Source organism: Phymastichus coffea, unplaced genomic scaffold (assembly GCF_024137745.1).
Source record: "Phymastichus coffea isolate CEN01 unplaced genomic scaffold, Cenicafe_Pcof_1.1 PCOF00009, whole genome shotgun sequence".
Taxonomy (NCBI): Eukaryota; Metazoa; Arthropoda; class Insecta; order Hymenoptera; family Eulophidae; genus Phymastichus; species Phymastichus coffea.
The window spans coordinates 8,552,850-8,571,590 of NW_026706820.1; the positions used below are offsets into that span (position 1 = coordinate 8,552,850).

The following is an 18,741-nucleotide window of genomic DNA, read 5'->3' on the forward strand; positions in this document are numbered from 1 at the left end:
TACTGTAATAGTACTTTATTTTTCTTGAAGCCTACGGGGTTATACCTCATGGCTAAATAAAAAATGGTTTAATCTAATCTAATCCTCCTCCGCCTCCACGCTCTTTTCACCTCTATTTCTCTCTTCAAACACTTTTCCTCTTTGACTTTCTCACCAAAACTCACGCTCACATCCAAGACACGTCCACACTCCCCTCGAGTGAAATCTAACCTCCTAGAAAATGAATGTTATAAGTGAGCTATATTTCATGCCTTCATTCATTTAAACAACATTCTTATAGAGTAAATAAGTAAAAACCCTATGAGAATGAATTGAATTTTGACGGTATAAGCTTCCCTGTAAAAACAAAAAGTATTCCTAAATTTGAAAAGTTAAATAATATAACTGTAAATTTATATATACTTAAAAAATATGGATCGAAATATAAAGTCTCATCGTGCTATATAACAAAATCAAAACAAACTAAACATATCAACTTACTCTTAATACAAAACGAATACATTGATGAAAATAATACTAATAGACCTCGAATACCAATAGACGATGAAAAATTCAAATTAAAAACTCAGTACGTTTGGATTAAACATTTATCTGCTCTTCTTCGTAGTCAAATAACTCGACATACTGGAAAAATTTATCTTTGTCAACGTCGTCTTCATTATTTAGCTAACGAGGAAATTTTGAAATCTCATGAAGTTGACTGTTTCAAAATAAATAAGTGTCGGATTAATATACTTGACGATCCCACTTTAGAATTATAAAATTTTAAACATAAAGAGGAGGTTCCATTTGTTATATACGCCGATTTCGAATGTCTGTTAAAACCTATAGACGATCCGAATAGAAATCTCGATGTTAAGAGATACAGTTTCCAAGAACATGAAGCCTTTAGTGTCGGATTATATGTAAAATGCCGTTATGGTGATAGTTAATCTGCATATATGTTACATAAAAAAAAGTTAAATGAAGACTAATCACCAGCATCATGGTTTATAAAGCAATGAAAGTCTCTAGTGATCGAATTACAAAAAATATATAACAATGCAATAGAAATGGATTAATCATTTATTAATGAACAGGCAAGATGTCATATCTGCAATCGATATTTCCAAGAGAAAGAAAAACGAGTTCGAAGTCATTGTCATTTAATAGGAAAATTTAGAGGTGCAGCTCACAATCATTGCAATTTGAATTATAAAAATGCCGCTTTTATACCAGTCATATTTCATAACCTTACAGGCTATTTTTATTATAACAGAAATTACTACTAGCTCAGAATTTGAAGGAAAAATCTCTGTTCTCGCTGAAAACAAGGAGCAATACACATTCTTCACGAAAGAAGTTGCAAACAGTCGAATTAGCTTTCATTTCATCGATTCCTTTTGATTTATGCCTACATCTCTAGATAAATTAGCACCTTACTTACCTCGGCTAGATATTGTGCAGTAAAAATTTCAGAAAAATAATTATACTTTGGAACAAATCAATTTACTTAAAAGAAAAGGAGTTTTTCCATATGAATATATTCAAAATTTAAATAGTCTTACTGAGATAGAGTTACCATCCATTGAAAAATTTCATAGTTAATTGATAAATAGTGATATTCCTACTGAAGAATATGAGCATGCTCTAAACGTATGGAATATTTTGGCAGTATTTGGAAGAAAATAGATTTAGGAATGTATTCTGATCTCTATCTGAAGATTTTCAATATCGCCGATGAGAGTGATGTTGGCTATATTTTAGAAGTAGATCTAGAGTATCCACAAGAGCTACATGGTCATCATAAAGACCTTCCTCTTTGTCGTGAACACACTTGACCGCCTGGATCAAACCAAAAAAAACTTTTGATAACGCTTTATGATAAAGAACGGTACGTTATTCATTATAGAGTGTTAAACAAGATCTTAATTATGCACTTCAACTAAAAAAAATATATAGAGCGCTAGAATTCAAATAAAAACTATGGCTGAAACTACGTTAATTTAAATAAAGAAAAAAGGAAGCAAAAAAATCAAGTAAAAAATGAGTTTGAAAAATTATTTTACAAGCTTATGATTAATTAATGCAGTATATTATGGAAAAACGATGGAAGACGAAAGGAAAAAAAAAGATTTCAAACTAATTAATTAGTGGGGTGGTAGATATAGCGCTGAAGCTCAAATTGCACAGCCAAATTTTCATAGTAGTTCCATCTTTCATGAAAATTTAACAGCTATTCAATTATCTTGGATAACTATCAGTATTAGAAAACCTATATACATTGGTCTATATATACTAGGTCTTTCAAAAACATTAGTCTGTGACTTTCATTATGGATATATGAATCGACGAATTGATGAAAAATGCAAATTATTCTATACTGATATGCACAGTCTCATTCATGCAATTCAAGAAGTTGATATGTATATGAGATCATGAAAGCAGACATTGATAAATTTGACACATCAGACTATCAAGTTGATAATCAATTTGGTATGCCTATCGCTACCAAAAAATTTCTCGGGATCATGAAGGCTGAGGACAATGCTGAAATTATGAGAGAGGACATTGGGATACGTAGTAAACTATACACTATTGAAATGGCAAATAAGGAGCCTTTGAGAAAGGCAAAAGGAGTGAAAAAACAAACAGTAAAAATACAATCACTCACCCAGATTATCGAAACTGTTTAATTGAAATAGAAATTATTAAACGTACCCAATGTTATATTCGTTCTAAATTATATAAAATAATAACAGAGAGAAAGAGGAAAAGACAGCACTAAGTCCTCGTGCAAACAAACGCTGCATTTTTGATAATAATCCGCATACGCTTCCATGGGGGCTTACATAATTATATAACTCTCGAAATTGCTAAAATGAAAGAAAGTGCTGTACAGCTACGAAGTAAGAGGCATAGAGACGAAGACGAAGTGATGTCCCAACTTGCAAAGGATACTATATACCAAGTTACTAAAGTTAGATAATTAAGAACGAAATACGGATTTAGCGTTGTTATTACAATTGATGATCAATTCTAGGTGTTCCTGCCCACAAGGGTAAATATAGTTCTTGAAAATGATTAACAAGTGCTTAAAAACCTAGACTAAACCAGTGTGAGGGAAGAGCTGTTTATTTTTCATATTGTTGGTTTAAACTTTGAATTTAAAAATAATTTTAATGTGACGAGAGCGAGCGTTGCGCTTGCTCTCGCTCAGTATTTTTCCTCTTTCCCCTCTCTCACCGGGGCATGGTGGCCAGCGTTGGGCGCATTTAGAATGCGCCTAATGCGTGGCCTTTGTTTTCAGCCGACGGAGATCGTCGATCGATGCCGAGCTGACCCGATGCTGCTAGAGTGGACGACGCTAGGTGTTATAAAAGAAAGAAGTCAAAGAAAGCTGTCGATTGCGGTGAAGCGTGCGTTCACTTAACAAACTAAAAATTTAAGTGAAGATGGAAGAAACAACTAGAGGAGGGAGGAAGCGGTCGTGGCGGCTCGAAAAAAGTGTAGACGTGGAAGAAGAAGCAAGAAGAGGGAGGCGCTCATGATGGCTCGAAAAAAGTCTAGTAGTAGTAGTAGTTAGGTAAAGGTATTAAGAGAGAGAGAGAAGAGCTCGGAAAATGTCAATCTGTTAGAAGAATCACCACTAGTAGTATATACTTCTTTCTCCACTATTCTCAAGTCTTCGATAGCAAGATAGACTTTGAAATGTTGAATAAAATTTCTATGAAGCCTTTTGATCCACTACCGGAGAAAAATTATTATGAGCTTGAAGAAAATCGATGTTATTTAGTGACAGAATTTAAGGAAGAAGATAATGATCGAATCATTCTTGAGCTCGAAACCGAATTCCAAATTATTTTACCAGACCGAATTACAAGAGCCATCGCGAAACATTATAATCTTTATATATTACTTACGGAACATATAGGAAGATATTGTTTATAGGTTGAATATGATAGCGCTGGTAGATTTCAATTTATTATTTATTGTAACAAATGTATCTTTATTTCAATAATGCTTTTATGATTTCACTTAAATTATCAGATATTCGATTATTGATTATACTGCAACGGGACTTTTGCTCGAGGTATATCAAACAGAAGCCGAAACAAAAATTAATTATTATTTGCGAATGAAAATTATATGTAACAGGTGTTATCGCTATCCTTTACAACCTCATGCTCCTGCACAGGTGCGTCCAGGGCCCAGCTGTTTTGGGTTGCCTCTTTCGTCAAGAGAGAAATCGACCAGCGGAGAGTGTCCCCGTGAGCTATGGGAAGATCAACCGGTGAATAACCGAGAGGGAACAGGGCACGAATCAATAAAGCGACTGACCACTATAAGTCGACCGGGAGTGATTAGGCAATAACTCGGCACAAATTTCAGGTAAACAGTAGTTTATATTAGCAAGAGGGAAGTTGATACAAATTTTAATCGAGTTTGTGGAACACAAACTCGACGCAAATCGGGCTGCACGCCTGCGTCATATAGGCCAGTGTAACACAAACACTCGTAGACATACATCCGAGATAAACGAGTATAGCGTACGCGCCGCGTGAGTGAACCGAACGCAGGCTCACACTACGTAATGAACCGCCGCCGATAGAAAGTGGACTGGGGCGCCGTATACAAATCTGTAAGTTGACACGCTTACTCAGTCGCATTCGCAGGCGAACGACAGTCGGCGCGATAAAGCATCAACACGCGGCACAAAGAAATGATAACATGCGCCCGACGCACTAGACGCAGTAGCAAGTCGATCAAACCAAAAATTATACAAGGCGAGCGTGAGGAGAGAGAACGAAAACGAGTAAGATAGCCATATGACGAACCAGTACTTACAGTGCTGATTACTCGCTTAATCCTTTAGGATTCAGTAGCGCACTCGCTTCGCGGACCTATCTTACGTGTCCGCTTCTCACTATTAGACGATCATCTTAAAGTTTTCGCTCGGATCCTAGTTTATCGCTGCTGATCCTGCTAGTCGTGCGCGTTCTACTCCTATCCTACAATTCTCCGCGTCGCACTCGTATCGTCCGACCTTCTCCCAAGGTATGCACTGGTCACCGGTTTGAAGCTAATTATTCTGATTGCGCCTATTCTCTCTCTCCTCTCGATAATAATCACATCTCCGCGAGGTCCGCGTCGCACGCTTACTATCGACTATCGAAGAGTTGACGGGTCACTTACCGGTTTGCTGACATCAGCACTGCAAACATCTCATATAAATAAATACATAGTAATATTACAAATATATTTATTACTGGCTTTGTGGAGGGAAAGAGACATAATGAACTACAAGCCATTCGTTATAATACATAATTGATGACACATATGATATCCTAGCTATGATTGGTCCAGTTGATCCTGTCGAACTATTTTCCACTCAACACACTTCGAAATACTAGAATAACCAAAGTAAGCGTCTTTAATCATCCATTTAAACCAGAGACTTTTTAAATTGTTGAATTAACGGCTTAACGTATCGAATAATCATCTTACACGTTTCATTCCTCAAAGTTGCATCATTTCATCGATTTTATCTTTTACACCCTTCGAATCGTAGGAATAACCAGAGTAAACATTTATGATCGTCCGTATTCACCAAAGACTTTCTTAATTGGTAAATTTACAGGTGGTAGTAAATAATTTTCAACTCGTATACTCTCGCATTCGTTTGCCGCTACAGAGTGTCTCTCTCATGTCCTATACGCCGCACATATTTCATTCGTTGCCCATACATATCGACGCTGCCTCTCGTCATATACACGTGGATCTTTTCTTGGCTGCATCCGCACGTTCCGATTCGTGATGGTTTGATGTGATCCTCGCTTGCCTGACTCTCATGTTTCCCGAACTTCTACACCTAGCAAAGCTGGGATTTCCCATATTCCCACACGTTCCATCCCACCGTCTCACAAATACATTCATTTTACTCATAAGCTCTCGCAGATTTTTATGAGTTTATGAACTAGTCACGTTAACTGGCTCTTTCTTGCACGCATTTTCATGACTAACTACCCCGTCAACTCCGCTAGGGAAGGTTTCGATTACTTTATCCTTTCTCCTAAATGATTCAGCCACAACTTCCACAATCCGGCTTCTTCGTTCCTATTCTTCGCGTTCCATTCAACTCCGCTGTGCCACATATCTTGCATCATTAACTTAGGCGAGAATACCCAGAGGATCGTATGAATATGCTACTGAACTCACGCTTGGTCGGGTTTGTTGCACCTGCCACTACCGTGAACGGGTGTTGTCTGAACCATAAAAGCACGCCGAGGAGAGATTCAAGGAGATCTGGTCCAGTGTCCAGCAAACCGTTTATGCTAACCCGTTGGTTTCCTCAGTTGCGTCGAAAACCAGGCGCACCTTTCTGGGCTTGTTTACATTTTTTACCCAAAAGTAAGATACGTACGTAACATTCCCTTGGTTCTTTATCGCAGCTCGGCATCTTTATTGTATATCTGTTTTAGAACAGATAATCCATCTCTTGATAATAAAATTCTGCATGTTTCGGATTGCGATCAAGTTATCTTTTTACCGCAGGCAATCTTCTTAGCGCGGTCGCTCTCGTGTTCAGCTTCGGCAGATTATCACTTTTCCATGAGACCTATCTCCCAAGTTTTTCCTACACTCCTGGTTGTTTCGCGGAGAATTTGCATTGCCTGATCTTCTTCATTTCATTCGTCTGGCGCGTTTGTCACCAGGTTTTCTAATACGAAATATAACTATACTAACACGTCAACCTTGCTTAGCGTTTTAGGTTAGTCACTCTTTTAGCTCTAACGTACAATAATCTTTAAAATCGATACAAGGTCAGAGCAATTCCTTTTTCCCTCTTGCAGAGTGCACACCGCACAAATCTAGCGTAATCATCCGCTCAAACCTTCCTAAACGCTCGCGCAATCGTCTCTCTCTCTCCCGTGCGACGATTACCTTCGACACACAAACCTATACGCCTATTGTAGGTCTTAATACTGATTGGGTGACACGTAACAAAAGGGGAAATAGTCATTCAAATGGAGAAAATTGTATTGCACAATCCCGTGGTGCAGAACTAACCGCCACTCTGTTAACTACGTATGGGAATACGTGTCTTCACCTGTGGATCTGTCACTTCAATCCAACTTCAAGTAACTCCCAATAGTAAACTCACCTTGAGTCACTTGACTGCTGACCCTTGTTACTCATACTGTGTAAACAGGCTTATGCTTACTTCCCTCCAATCCCCTATACTAAATCGATTCAAGTACTGGAATTGGATGAAACGTTGGTTAGGGAGCGAAAGATTAATAAGCAAGGAATTAATTAAATCTTTTCAATGAGCTAGACTATACAATCTTTGTACAGGCCGAAAGACTTTCACGCGCGTATAGATTTACATTATATTCCGGAGAGTGAGAGAGAGAGAGAGAGAGAGAGTGAGGATACAAAATTCAATGAGACCTAACGCTCGGCGTGGCTACCTAACAGGTTATTCGACTCATGTAATAATTATCACGCGGTACTACGAAAAGATACAGTCGCAGTTATGTTAGGTCACGGTGATCAGCTGTAACAGTGCATGCCAATAAAAGTACCGGGAGCTCCTGGTCAAAACAGCTGTAGCTACTGCCGTTGCTGCTGCGTGCTATTTGCTGCTGGCCAGTATTGTTGATAGTTGCTGTTGGTTGCTGCTGGTTGCGGCTGGTATGATGTTAGCTCAAAAACCGGACACTACTCGCTCATAAAATTCTAGCGAGGCCTCACAACGATTTTCACACTGGACACTTTATAAGAATCAACACCTATCTCTCTTGCCAGCTCTAATGATACTAATTTTACTTCTCGCGCGGACTCTCTCTCTCTCCAAATCGTTAACTCGCACGCCTCGAGTGCTACCGATCCGCGAACGAATCGATACTTTCAATCGATTACTGTTGCAAGTTATATTTATTGTTATTGTTACTTTTAATAAATATAAATATTTTTTTTTTTCAAATGCTCATTGGCTGTATTACTATTCTGATTTTGATCAAGTTATCCAATGCTCGAACTTGAAATTTAAAACGAATCCGTTGTTGACGTTATTTATTTTGTTATAGTATCGATGCTAGTGAAGAGACTGGCTACTGTGGAAGATTAATAAATCACAATTTGAATGGAAATCTCAAAACTCAGTTAATGGTAATAAATTCCCAGCCGAAAATTATATTTTTCGCAGTGTTTTCAAGTAGTAGTAGAAAAGAGAGAGAGAGTGAGAACTAGGCGGGATTAAAGAAGTGTATATTGTTGGGAGGTTCAAGTTACATAGAAAAAAATAAAAACGCAGACGTATCCCACGGATTAGGGAATAAACCGCACCTAGCCGGTATAAAAACCCCAGTCACAAGTGGGGAAAAGCCTTTTCGATGCGGCAACTTTGTTTATACAAGTACAAAACGAAATAGAGCGCAAACATCGATAGAGACCTCGGAACAATTAAACTGGATGCACAGGCGGCGTTCGCCCTTACAATTTTCCGCGTACGCGCGCGCGGTCCGGTGGATAATCAGTTCCACTTACCAGCCGCCTCAGGACTCGTGAGAGAGGGAGAGAGAGAGAGAGAGAGAGAGAGAGAGAGAGAGAGAGAGAGAGAGAGAGAGAGAGAGAGCGAGACGGAAAGTACCTCCAGGTTATAAGGTGCGATGTAGCCCCGACGTCTCGGGAACGGGGACAGCCCTCACTATAGCGCCGCCTGAGTAACTTGGTGGGCGCAGGGACGCGTGGTTGGAAGCACTTTTGAGGGCTGGTCACATCCTCACCTACGGCAGCAGGTTGCCCTGTCCGTGGTAGCAGCCACAAGTCACTGGTCGCGGTGATGGTTGGTGTTCTCGCCTGTAACACGCCGAATGCTTTTCTTACTCAAAGGAACTATCACCGCAGCGCACAGAAATTTGACTTGTCTAAGAGCGTTAGACAAGTCCCGATCCGTCAAGAAGGACGTACAAACTAAAAACTGGCCCACAGAAAAGCGATACTCGGCTCAATTGCGCGGGGCATTTCTACCCCCCCCCCCCCCCGCCCCGTGTGCTAATGGCCCGCGACGCAGTATAGAGATCTTTATCTCTATGTATAGAGTATAGAGATCTAGTAGTATAGAGATCTTTATCTAGAGCTGATTGGAATGAGAGCGTGTCGCACGGTCGGACCCCGCACGCGTCGCATTACAGGGAGTGTCAGGAACGGCTACATGTTGACAAGGACACGCAAGCCCCATCGCACATGTGCTACAGCTGATCCTGGCCCAAACGTGGCACAGGTAGCCGGAAAAATATGCCGGCTTGTCGCGAGATCTTAAGGTCGCATGTGCGATGCAGCTACGCTACGCGAGGACCACAGATGTTTACGACATCCAGGCGCAAACACCGTAAACACGCAGCAAGGAATATATGCCTAGGTGAAGAGTTATGTTTAGAATAAAGAGATCGCAGGAAGTAAGTTATAACCAAGGGTCCATGGTTGCAGAATAAAGTATCTTATGAGTAACACAAATTTTATTTGAATAGTATACCGGTGACCCATTTTAATCGCCGCAGCCGGATTACTCGGAACCTAAGCCAGATAGGGCAAAATGATTCTGACAAAAGTTGTAGAGAGCAAAGGGGGCAACACAATAGGGCTAACGCTTTTAACCTTGAACTTGACCTCCAAGGTTATTTCAAGGTCAAAGTGTTTTTTTTTTTAATGGGAACCCCTATTTTTGACATCAAAGTCGGAAAGATCGGGAAATTTTACGTCCAAAATGGTATTTAGCAATTTTTTTTCATGACCGTGAGAAAGGAATTTCAAGATCAAATGCTACAAAATCCTATGATTGCGATTTGCTAGCCTTTTCTCATGAATAGCAACCCCAATATTACAACGAGCTTCAAAATGTTGATCTTGAAACGGTTTTCCTTACTTTTAGCGTTACCCAGAAATAACGACGTGGACGTAGTAAGGTTTGTTTCCTTTGGGGTGCTTGTTTCACGTGAGTCCCCTTGCCTCTCACTAACCCCGAAGCAAGTGTTCGAAATGACGACCATTTGCTTCAAGACACATTGTCAAACGCCTTTGTAAATGACGAACGGTGTTCAACAAAGTTTGCCTCGGAATAGCAACGCATGCTCGAGGAATCCTGTCCTGCATATCTGCTCTTGTAGTGGGTTGTTGTTCATAAACAGCATTTTTAAGTACCCCCATAAATAAAAATCTGGTGATGTAAGATCGGGTGAGCAAGCAGGCCAGTTAACCGGACCTCCTCGCCCAATCCATCTGTTACCATAGTGCTCATTCAAAAAAGCCCTTACGATTCGAGCAAAATGTGGTGTTGCATCATCCTGCTGGAACTACATTCTTCGTCGCATTTTTAAGTTATCATCTTCGAGCAATCCAGGCAGTTCATCTCTTCTTAGCCGCAAGTAACTATGTTGACTTACGTTTGTATCAAAAAAATAAGGACCAATCAAGTGTCCATTGACAATCCCGCACTACACCATAACACTCCAACGTCTTTTATGGTTTACAGTTCGGTACCAATAAGGATTTACATCAGACCAGTAATGGCAATTATGCCTATTTAGTTCCCCATCACTTTAAAATTTGGCCTCATCGGAAAACAAAACAAAGTTAAGAAAGTCTGGATCATTTTGTATCGTTTGTATAGCCCATTGGCAAAATACAATTCGCTGTTGGAAATGCTCAAACTGTATCTCTTGAACCAAAGTGACATGATAGGCATGATATCGAAGCCTTGTCATAATTCTTAAAAAAGTACTTCTTGAAATACCAATTTTCCTTTCCACTCGACGAGCGCTAATATGTGGATCAAGATGAATTACTGCAAGGATAGCCACAACTCGATTATCATTTTCATCATACTCATGGCGCCTACGTTGACGAGCCATGTGTCTACCACAAGCTCTTTGGGTCAAACGTCTGATAGCTCTATCATCAGGGTGTCGTCTGTCAGGATAGCATTCAGCATAAAGTCCTGCCGCAGCACGATAATCATTTTGGCTTGCTCTTAAAACCAAAATCATATCAACGATCTCGTTGGGTGGATAGTCAGCCATTTCAGAACCAGCTATTAATAACTATTAAATGTAAATAAAAAAGGAAAAATGTTGGAAAATTACGGTAACTTTATTTAGCTAACTGTATTGCCAAAAATAATTCATTAATCACATTTTTTTTATTTTAAATTTTAAATGGAAATAATCGTCAAAAAATTCAAGGTATTCAATTCAATTAAGCATTATTTCTTATTTTGATTGTAAATAAAAGTAAAACTTCTTTTTATTTTTTGTTTTATGTGAAAAATGTGAATTAATAGCGCTCGAATTACAGAAATACTAATTTTGATAATGTAATTATTCACACATAATCATAGACATGTCTGCAAAAAAAAAATACTTAAAAAATGCTGTTTTTGAGCAACAACCCACTAGAAGAGCAGATATGCAGGACAGGATTCGTCGAGCATGCGCTGCTATTCCGAGGCAAACTTTGTTGAATACCGTTCGCCATTTTCAAAGGCGTTTGACAATGTGTCTTGAAGCAAATGGTCGTCATTTCGAACACTTGCTTCGAGGTTAGTGAGAGGCAAGGGGACTCACGTGTAACAAGCACTCCATCGTGAGAGGCAAGGAGTCTCACGTGAAACAAGCACCCCAAAGGAAACAAACCTTACTACGTCCACGTTGTTGTTTCTGGGTAACGCTAAAAGTAAGAAAAATCTTTGCAAGGTCAACATTTTCAAGCTCGTTGTAATAATGGGGTTGCTATTCATGAGAAAAGGCTAGCAAATAGCAATCATAGGATTTTGTAACATTTGATCTTGAAATTCCTTTCTCAAGGTCATGAAAAAAAATTGCTAAATATCATTATGGACGTAAAATTTCCCGTTCTTTCCGAATCCGATGTCAAAAATATGGGTTCCCATTAAAAAAAAACACTTTGACCTTGAAATAACCTTGAAGGTCAAGTTCAAGGTCAAAAGCGTTAGCCCTATTGTATTGCCCCCTTTGCTCTTTACAACTTTTGTCAGAACCATTTTGCCCTATCTGGCTTAGGTTCCGAGTAATCCGGCTGCGGCGATTAAAATGGGTCATCGTGTACATGTAATTTTATGACTAATCTAAAACTAAATTAGAGATTTGTAAAGTTGCTGAAATTTCATTTCACTTGTCGATATCAGATATTCTTATTAATTTTCAAAGCCTTATACACCTATTTCCTTCTAGAAATAGAAATACATGATGTAGATCAGGGGTATCAAACCATATTTATTTACAAATCTATGGTTTAATTTTTAGAAAAATGTAGAGAATAATTCTTCACAAATACTACGTCTGAAGAGACAATACACTGGTAACAATTTGATTTTCCCGTTCCCATTAATAAATATCATATTTTTCGTTTGGAGATTTACGAGATTGGGACAATAAGGCCTGAGAAAACGATAGAAAAACAATTTTTTTTGTAAATTTTTTTTATTTTTTAACATAATCTCCTTTTCACTCGATACACTTTTCCAGGCCTCCATCAAGTTTTTTTAAGCCATAAAAAAAAACTAATTTCGGAAGTTCTTCAAAATAGTCATTTGTTTGTGTTATGACCTTCTCGTTCGAGATAAATCATTGTCCAGCAAACCACTTTTTTAGGTTTGGAAATAAAAAAAAGTCACTAGGCGCAAATGGTGAATACGGTGAATGATCTATTAATTTGAACTTCAATCCCTTAATTTTAGCCATTGAAACTGAGCAAGTGTGCACTCGTGTATTGTCTTGGTGAAACAGAATTCTTTTTTGTTCAAACGAGGACGTTTTTCCTTTATTTTCTCGCTTAACCGATCCAACAACGTCGCATAATAATCTCTGATAATTGTTTGTTCTTTTTCTAAATAGTCGACGAAGATAATTCTACGTGCAGTTCAAAAAACAGTGGCCGTAACCTTGTCGGCCGATTTTACTGTCTTCTCCTTCTTTGGAACTGGTTGACATTTCACAATCCACTGTTTCGATTATTCCTTCGCCTCAGGAGTGTAATGGTTTATCCACGTTTCGACTACAATCATGAATCGATGCAGAAAGTCATCCAGATTATGGTGGATGTACGCCAAGAGGGCCTCAGCGGCCATCACTCGACTGCTTCTCTTCTCGACTGAGAGCAAACGTGGCACCCATTTTGCAAAAATTTTTCTCGTGTCCAATTTTTCATGCAAAAAAAATGACTGTACCTTTTGAAATTCTTGTGGCTTCAACTATTTTGCGCAATTTTATTCTGTGGTCACTCAACACCATGTTGTGGATTTTTTTGATCATTTCCGGAATGCTCACGTCTACAGGATGGCCTGAACGATGTTTATCTGCAGTTGATGTACGGCCACGTTTAAATTCATTTACCCAATTGTAAACAGCTCCAAATACAGGGGCAGATACACCATGAACTGCATCTAGCTCAGCTTTGATTTCTTTCGGTGTGAGGCCTTTTAAATAGAAATATTTTATCAGTGCTCGGATCTCACTTTTTTCATTGTTAATAAGAAATAAAAGTTGTTCCCTTTGATCGATGATGAAAACGGAACTACTATACTTGATGGATCTGGCTGAAACTTAGGCAGCACTCTATTTAATAGTGACGCTTGCTAGTGCAATATAAGTTTGGATGCTTTGAGCCCCATCTCTTGGATTTTCTAAGGACTTATTGACTTACCCTCGTAGTATTTGTTAGCTAACCTAGTGTTTGTTTAATGATAAATTTTGTAATAATGGAAAGAAGGGAAATAGTGAAATGGAAATTCACTTAATTTTAATTATATTCAGCAACATTTCGTCAGCACATTTGCTGACCTCTTCAGGCTTTATCCTATCTTAAAAGAATGATGAATAAAATGTGTCGCCGACATCCGGCATTCTGATTGGTTGAGATTTGAAATGGCGCGGAAATTTTAAAAGTTAGATTTCGTTTAATTTTTTTCATTTTTTAATTTATTTATTATTATTATTTACATGTACGTCTAGTTACAAGTGATTTTAATTTGATTATGCATAAAAGTATTTTTCTACACGTGGGAAAACGTAGTCATCGAGATTCGAATTTAAAAATTGCAAATATATAGAAATCCTAACCTAACTCTATGATTGGCACACCTTGACCTTAACTTCAATTCTTTTTCTTTTTCTTTTAAGCTAAAAAATTTTTAGGACTTTAAGCTAAAATTGTAGGATCAATTATAGGATCAATAGGTGAAAGAAGTAAGATGCCTCAAAATAAGAGGAAAGGGTGTCTCTTTATTTAATATTAATAAAGTTTACAATAAACAATGTATTTGTATGAAATTAATATGCACAGAAATAAATCCATATTCAACCATGATCGCACCAAGACGTTCAATCAAGTTCTATAACGTTTAGTTCAAGAAATCTACATGTGAATAATCTTGAAAGATGATTCGAGCTTGAAGAATATCAAGCCTCATATTATATAGCGAGAAATAGTGATTGTTTTTAACCATGTTAGCATTTATGATTCTAATAACCTGCAAAAAATTATTTTTCATAATTAAATGCATTCTGTACGCATATTTATTATGAACAAATTTATTAATTACGTAATGCTCACTTGATTGACTTTTGCATTTTTGAATAATGAAATTGAATGATCCCACACATCACACTAGATTGTACGGTCTGTGCCATTACTCAAAATAAATTTGTTAACTGGTAGCGCTTATCTTTAACAGCTTCAACAGGATACAGTTCATCAATAAAGCCAGTCACAGTAACCAAACTTGAAAATAATAAAATGACGATAAGTGAATGATTTGATAACTTGGAAATAAAAATTTATCTACATATTGTGAATTTTCCTCCAAAAACATGAGATCCCATTGTTGGTTAGTAGCATAAAAATTCATTTTAAAAATCTTCTGAAAGTGAAAATTCATATTATTAGAAAAAAAGTTCTTATGTTATTATATTTAGTTCATTTCCCATAGTTTTCTATGATATTTCTATGATACAAAATATTATTTTAGAGAAAGTAAACTAATTATTAGAGTCTGAATGTGTAAAGTATTATTATATTTTCACGGTTTTCCAATTTATATATTTTAATGCATGCATATATACTTACTTTAATTTTCTTATCTCTCTCTGATCAATTGACTGATTAATTCAATTACATGATCAACTCGATAACTCAACATTAACAGTACCTCTATATACATGTATTTTTTGTGAACAGGCCAGAAGCACATTGCTCATACTTGTAGAAATATTGAACGATATATCGAATGCCTTCCATAAGCCCACTAAGGCGCGATGGACGATACCGTCAGATGATTGTATTCTCCGTTCAATCCCATAGGTATCGTTGACAGTCATAATTTACGGATTCGTTTAACCCCCTTCTCCAATTAAAAAGCGATTGCATTACGTGAGCAAGGTCTAAGTCTAGGTGGCGTCATTGGCATTTCCGCAATTTTTTTTTCCTGTTAGCTAGCTATTGTTCCCTCTTGATTGAGTAAAAGTGAACAGTTTTACGTGAGCACGTTCAAGAAAAAACTTTGCCTGTTTTCCTGATACATACACTTGAAATTAGGTAAGTTTATACATATATTTCGTTTAGATTTTATTTTGCGGAAAATTTACGGCTGAATTAGTAATTTGTTTTCACTATCTTTAACCTCTTTGGTTGAAAAACACGTGCACGCGGAGATGTAAGTTTAATAATATTGTCTGTGGAAAACAAAGAACTGTACAGTACTTTTCTTTTTTTTTTTTAAGAAACAATTATTTACAATTTTTTTAACAAACGATGATTTATATGTAAATTACAAGTTAATCTCACTCTCTTTTTAAAAAATAAGAAAACAATAGTCGTCGTATAATAGTATCGTTCGCTCTGTGCGTTCTTTTTTCTAAGGCGTATATATCCCTTCATATATATCATTTTTTTAATTTTTTTTTATAACGGGGTTTTGACCCAGCGTGGGTCACTCGTTATATAAATTACGAGGGAATTAAAGACAGCTCGGTGTGGGCCTCGTAATAGGCTGCGCAAAGCCTAGCCCAGCAGCAACAGGAACGTCCTGGTGCAGCGTCTGTTACCTTGGCCCGCGGAGAGCGTCGTGTAGTCCTATGGGCGCTTTGGAGCGATCACGAAATTCAGGTGCGAAAGCCGGACGGAACGGGATTGCTTACGATAGGTAAAAAAGGAAGCGCAAAGGAAGAAAACAGATATACGAGCAGCATTGAGTTTACTACAGAGAATAGTACAAAGTTAGTACGCAGCGTAAGCGGGAGAGAGAGTGGCGAAAAGCTAGCGAGAAAGACACGTATTCGAGGTGGTACTTACAATGACGTCTCGGAGTCAGCCCTGGAGACGGCGTTCTCGGCCTCGCACGTGGTCTGCGAGGACGCGCAGTACGCAACTCGAATGCAGTCAAAAGGCGGGCGGCTTTGAAGGCTCGCACGCGTAGTCGCTGGAAATAGCTTGCCAAAAAACACTGGGGCACTCTCGAAACCAAACCTCGCACCGAGTGGGCACTCGCGTACTCGCCAGAAACACCACGGAAAAGTCGCTGATCACAAAGGTCGCAAGCGCGTATATCTGCTCGTCACACGTCCACGTGCTTCGAAGTCGCCGGTACAAGAGAGAGTTCTTATCGCGGGGCTTTCTCCTGCCCCCTCTCTTACTCGCGCGCGTCGCGCCGGCCTCCCGAATTCTCTCTCTCTCTAGCTCGCCCTCTATTAGCGCTCTTTCTGACTTACCTTTGGCTGCCATACAAGTGAGATAATTATAAGACAATTATATATATATAAGAATAATTATAATTATGTATGGGGAGAGAGAGATATAACGAGGGTCTGGCCGCTCGTTATATTTTATATTAAAAAATCTATGATTCAAATCATTGTCTAAAGTATTTCGATAACGAGAGACCTACTTACATCATAATCTGTTATATAAAAATTATTTAGTAGTAAAAAATATTTTAATTTGTAGATATATAAAATGGCTGAAGGAATAGAATTCACAACAAATGATGAATTGGCAGAGATTGTTAATAAAGATCAAAATATGTAAGTATACCTTTTGTTTAAAAAAATTTTCATCCTCAATTCATTTAATATTTTAAACGTATATATATATATATATATATATATATATATATATAGTGACGGTAAACGTCTTATTAGCGCTAACAGCCCAACCATGCGGCTGCCGGCGAGGGCAGCATCTGCCGGTTGGGACGAAATGTATTGAGGGAATTCGGTACGAGACGCGACGGAACGCACGCGAATGAAAACGAACCAGTGGAGGATTAACTACCGATACGTCTAGCCGCAATTTCGAGGATTGGTATCCGATTGCAGGGGAGTACAAGAAGTTGTTGTTGTTCCCGAGCTGTCCTGAGTGTCGAGACGAGCTGACCTGAGCCCGCAGCAGCTGAGCTATCTCTCGTTGGGTATAAGTGGGTACTTGAGTGAGGGGTTTCGCCATCGAGGGCGAAACCGTGCACGCGAGTTTTCGAACAGCAAACAAAAAAAAACTATAGACTTTGCCAGAACTCGACAGTGTGCTGCGTTCTCTCTTGCTGCCGTACGACCGTTAATAAGGTAAGCTGGTCAGCTTAATTTCGCGATCACGATAGAATTGCTAATAATAATTAATCTCTCGTATTCGACAAGAAATGCGCATGTAATAGCTCTGCGAACAATGAGCGGCGAGCGATCCGACACTGCATGTTGTTGTCGTGCGCGCGTCTTGTAAACATAAACAATCCCGTATGTGATATTAACAGTATTTTCGACGTATTTATTTCACGTTAGTAGATAGATGGTTGACTGACACCCGTTCCCTCCTGCTCTCTGATTTTCGTGTTTGAACATTCAGGTAATCACGCGCGCTTTTCTATGCGATCGCGCGCTTAAAATAAAAAGACGGTATGAACCCCGTTACAATATATATATATATAATATATATATATATTTATATTTTAGTGAAATCATAGGTTTTGCTGAAAACCTGATAGCTCCTGTGCAAGTAGGAGTGAAAAAATGGTGACTTTTTAAAGTTATTTTGAGCAACGGCAGCAAGAAAATTATGGTTTTGATATGGGGCAAGGAATTAATTGATTTGTACCAACCACAGTTAACAATCAATAGGGTGAACATTCAAATTAATATATACGAGTTGTATTCAAAAAGTAAGGTGACTTCAAATTTCACGGGTTCCGTACTTTCGATTATCGATTTTTTATGTTGGTACACTCTTCCCGAACATCTGTACCAAATTTCAAGTGTATAGCATTTTTTGTTTGGTTGTGAGAGGCGTAAAGGTTATAAGTGTTTTACGTGCTCGGCGATTTCTTGCTATCGAAAAATATGGATCAAAGGATTTGCATTAAATTTTGTTAAAAAATAAAATAAAGTGCTCCGAAACACTTGAAATGTTGATGGTGGCATACGGTGAAACTGTTCTGAGTAAAAAAAATGTTTACAAGTGGTACAAACTCTTCCAAGATAGCCGGGAAGATGCCAATGACGAGCCTCGCTCTGGACGCCCAAGCACGTCAACAACTGATGAAAACGTTCAAGCAGTGAAGAAAATTGTTCTGGAAAATCGTCGAATCACTATCAAAGAAGTTGCCGAGGATGTTGGTATATCGCTTGGCTCGTGCCATGAAACTTTTTCTAATGGTTTGGGCATGAGACGTATGTCAGCGAAGTTTGTTCCGAAATT

The 18,741-nt window shown here is 38.3% G+C and overlaps 1 protein-coding gene across 8 annotated transcripts in view; it reads right to left on the minus strand.

Moving 5' to 3' along the window:
* Positions 1-18,741, minus strand: part of LOC131670948 (coiled-coil domain-containing protein 93) — a 636,062-nt gene that overhangs the window by 445,815 nt on the left and 171,506 nt on the right. The window contains exon 4 of one of the 8 annotated variants that reach the window (XM_058947039.1): positions 8,636-8,844. The exons of the other annotated variants lie outside the window; for them this stretch is intronic. The gene's annotated coding sequence lies outside the window, so the exon portion shown is untranslated. The remainder of the gene's footprint in view (positions 1-8,635; positions 8,845-18,741) is intronic. 8 annotated transcript variants of the gene reach the window in all.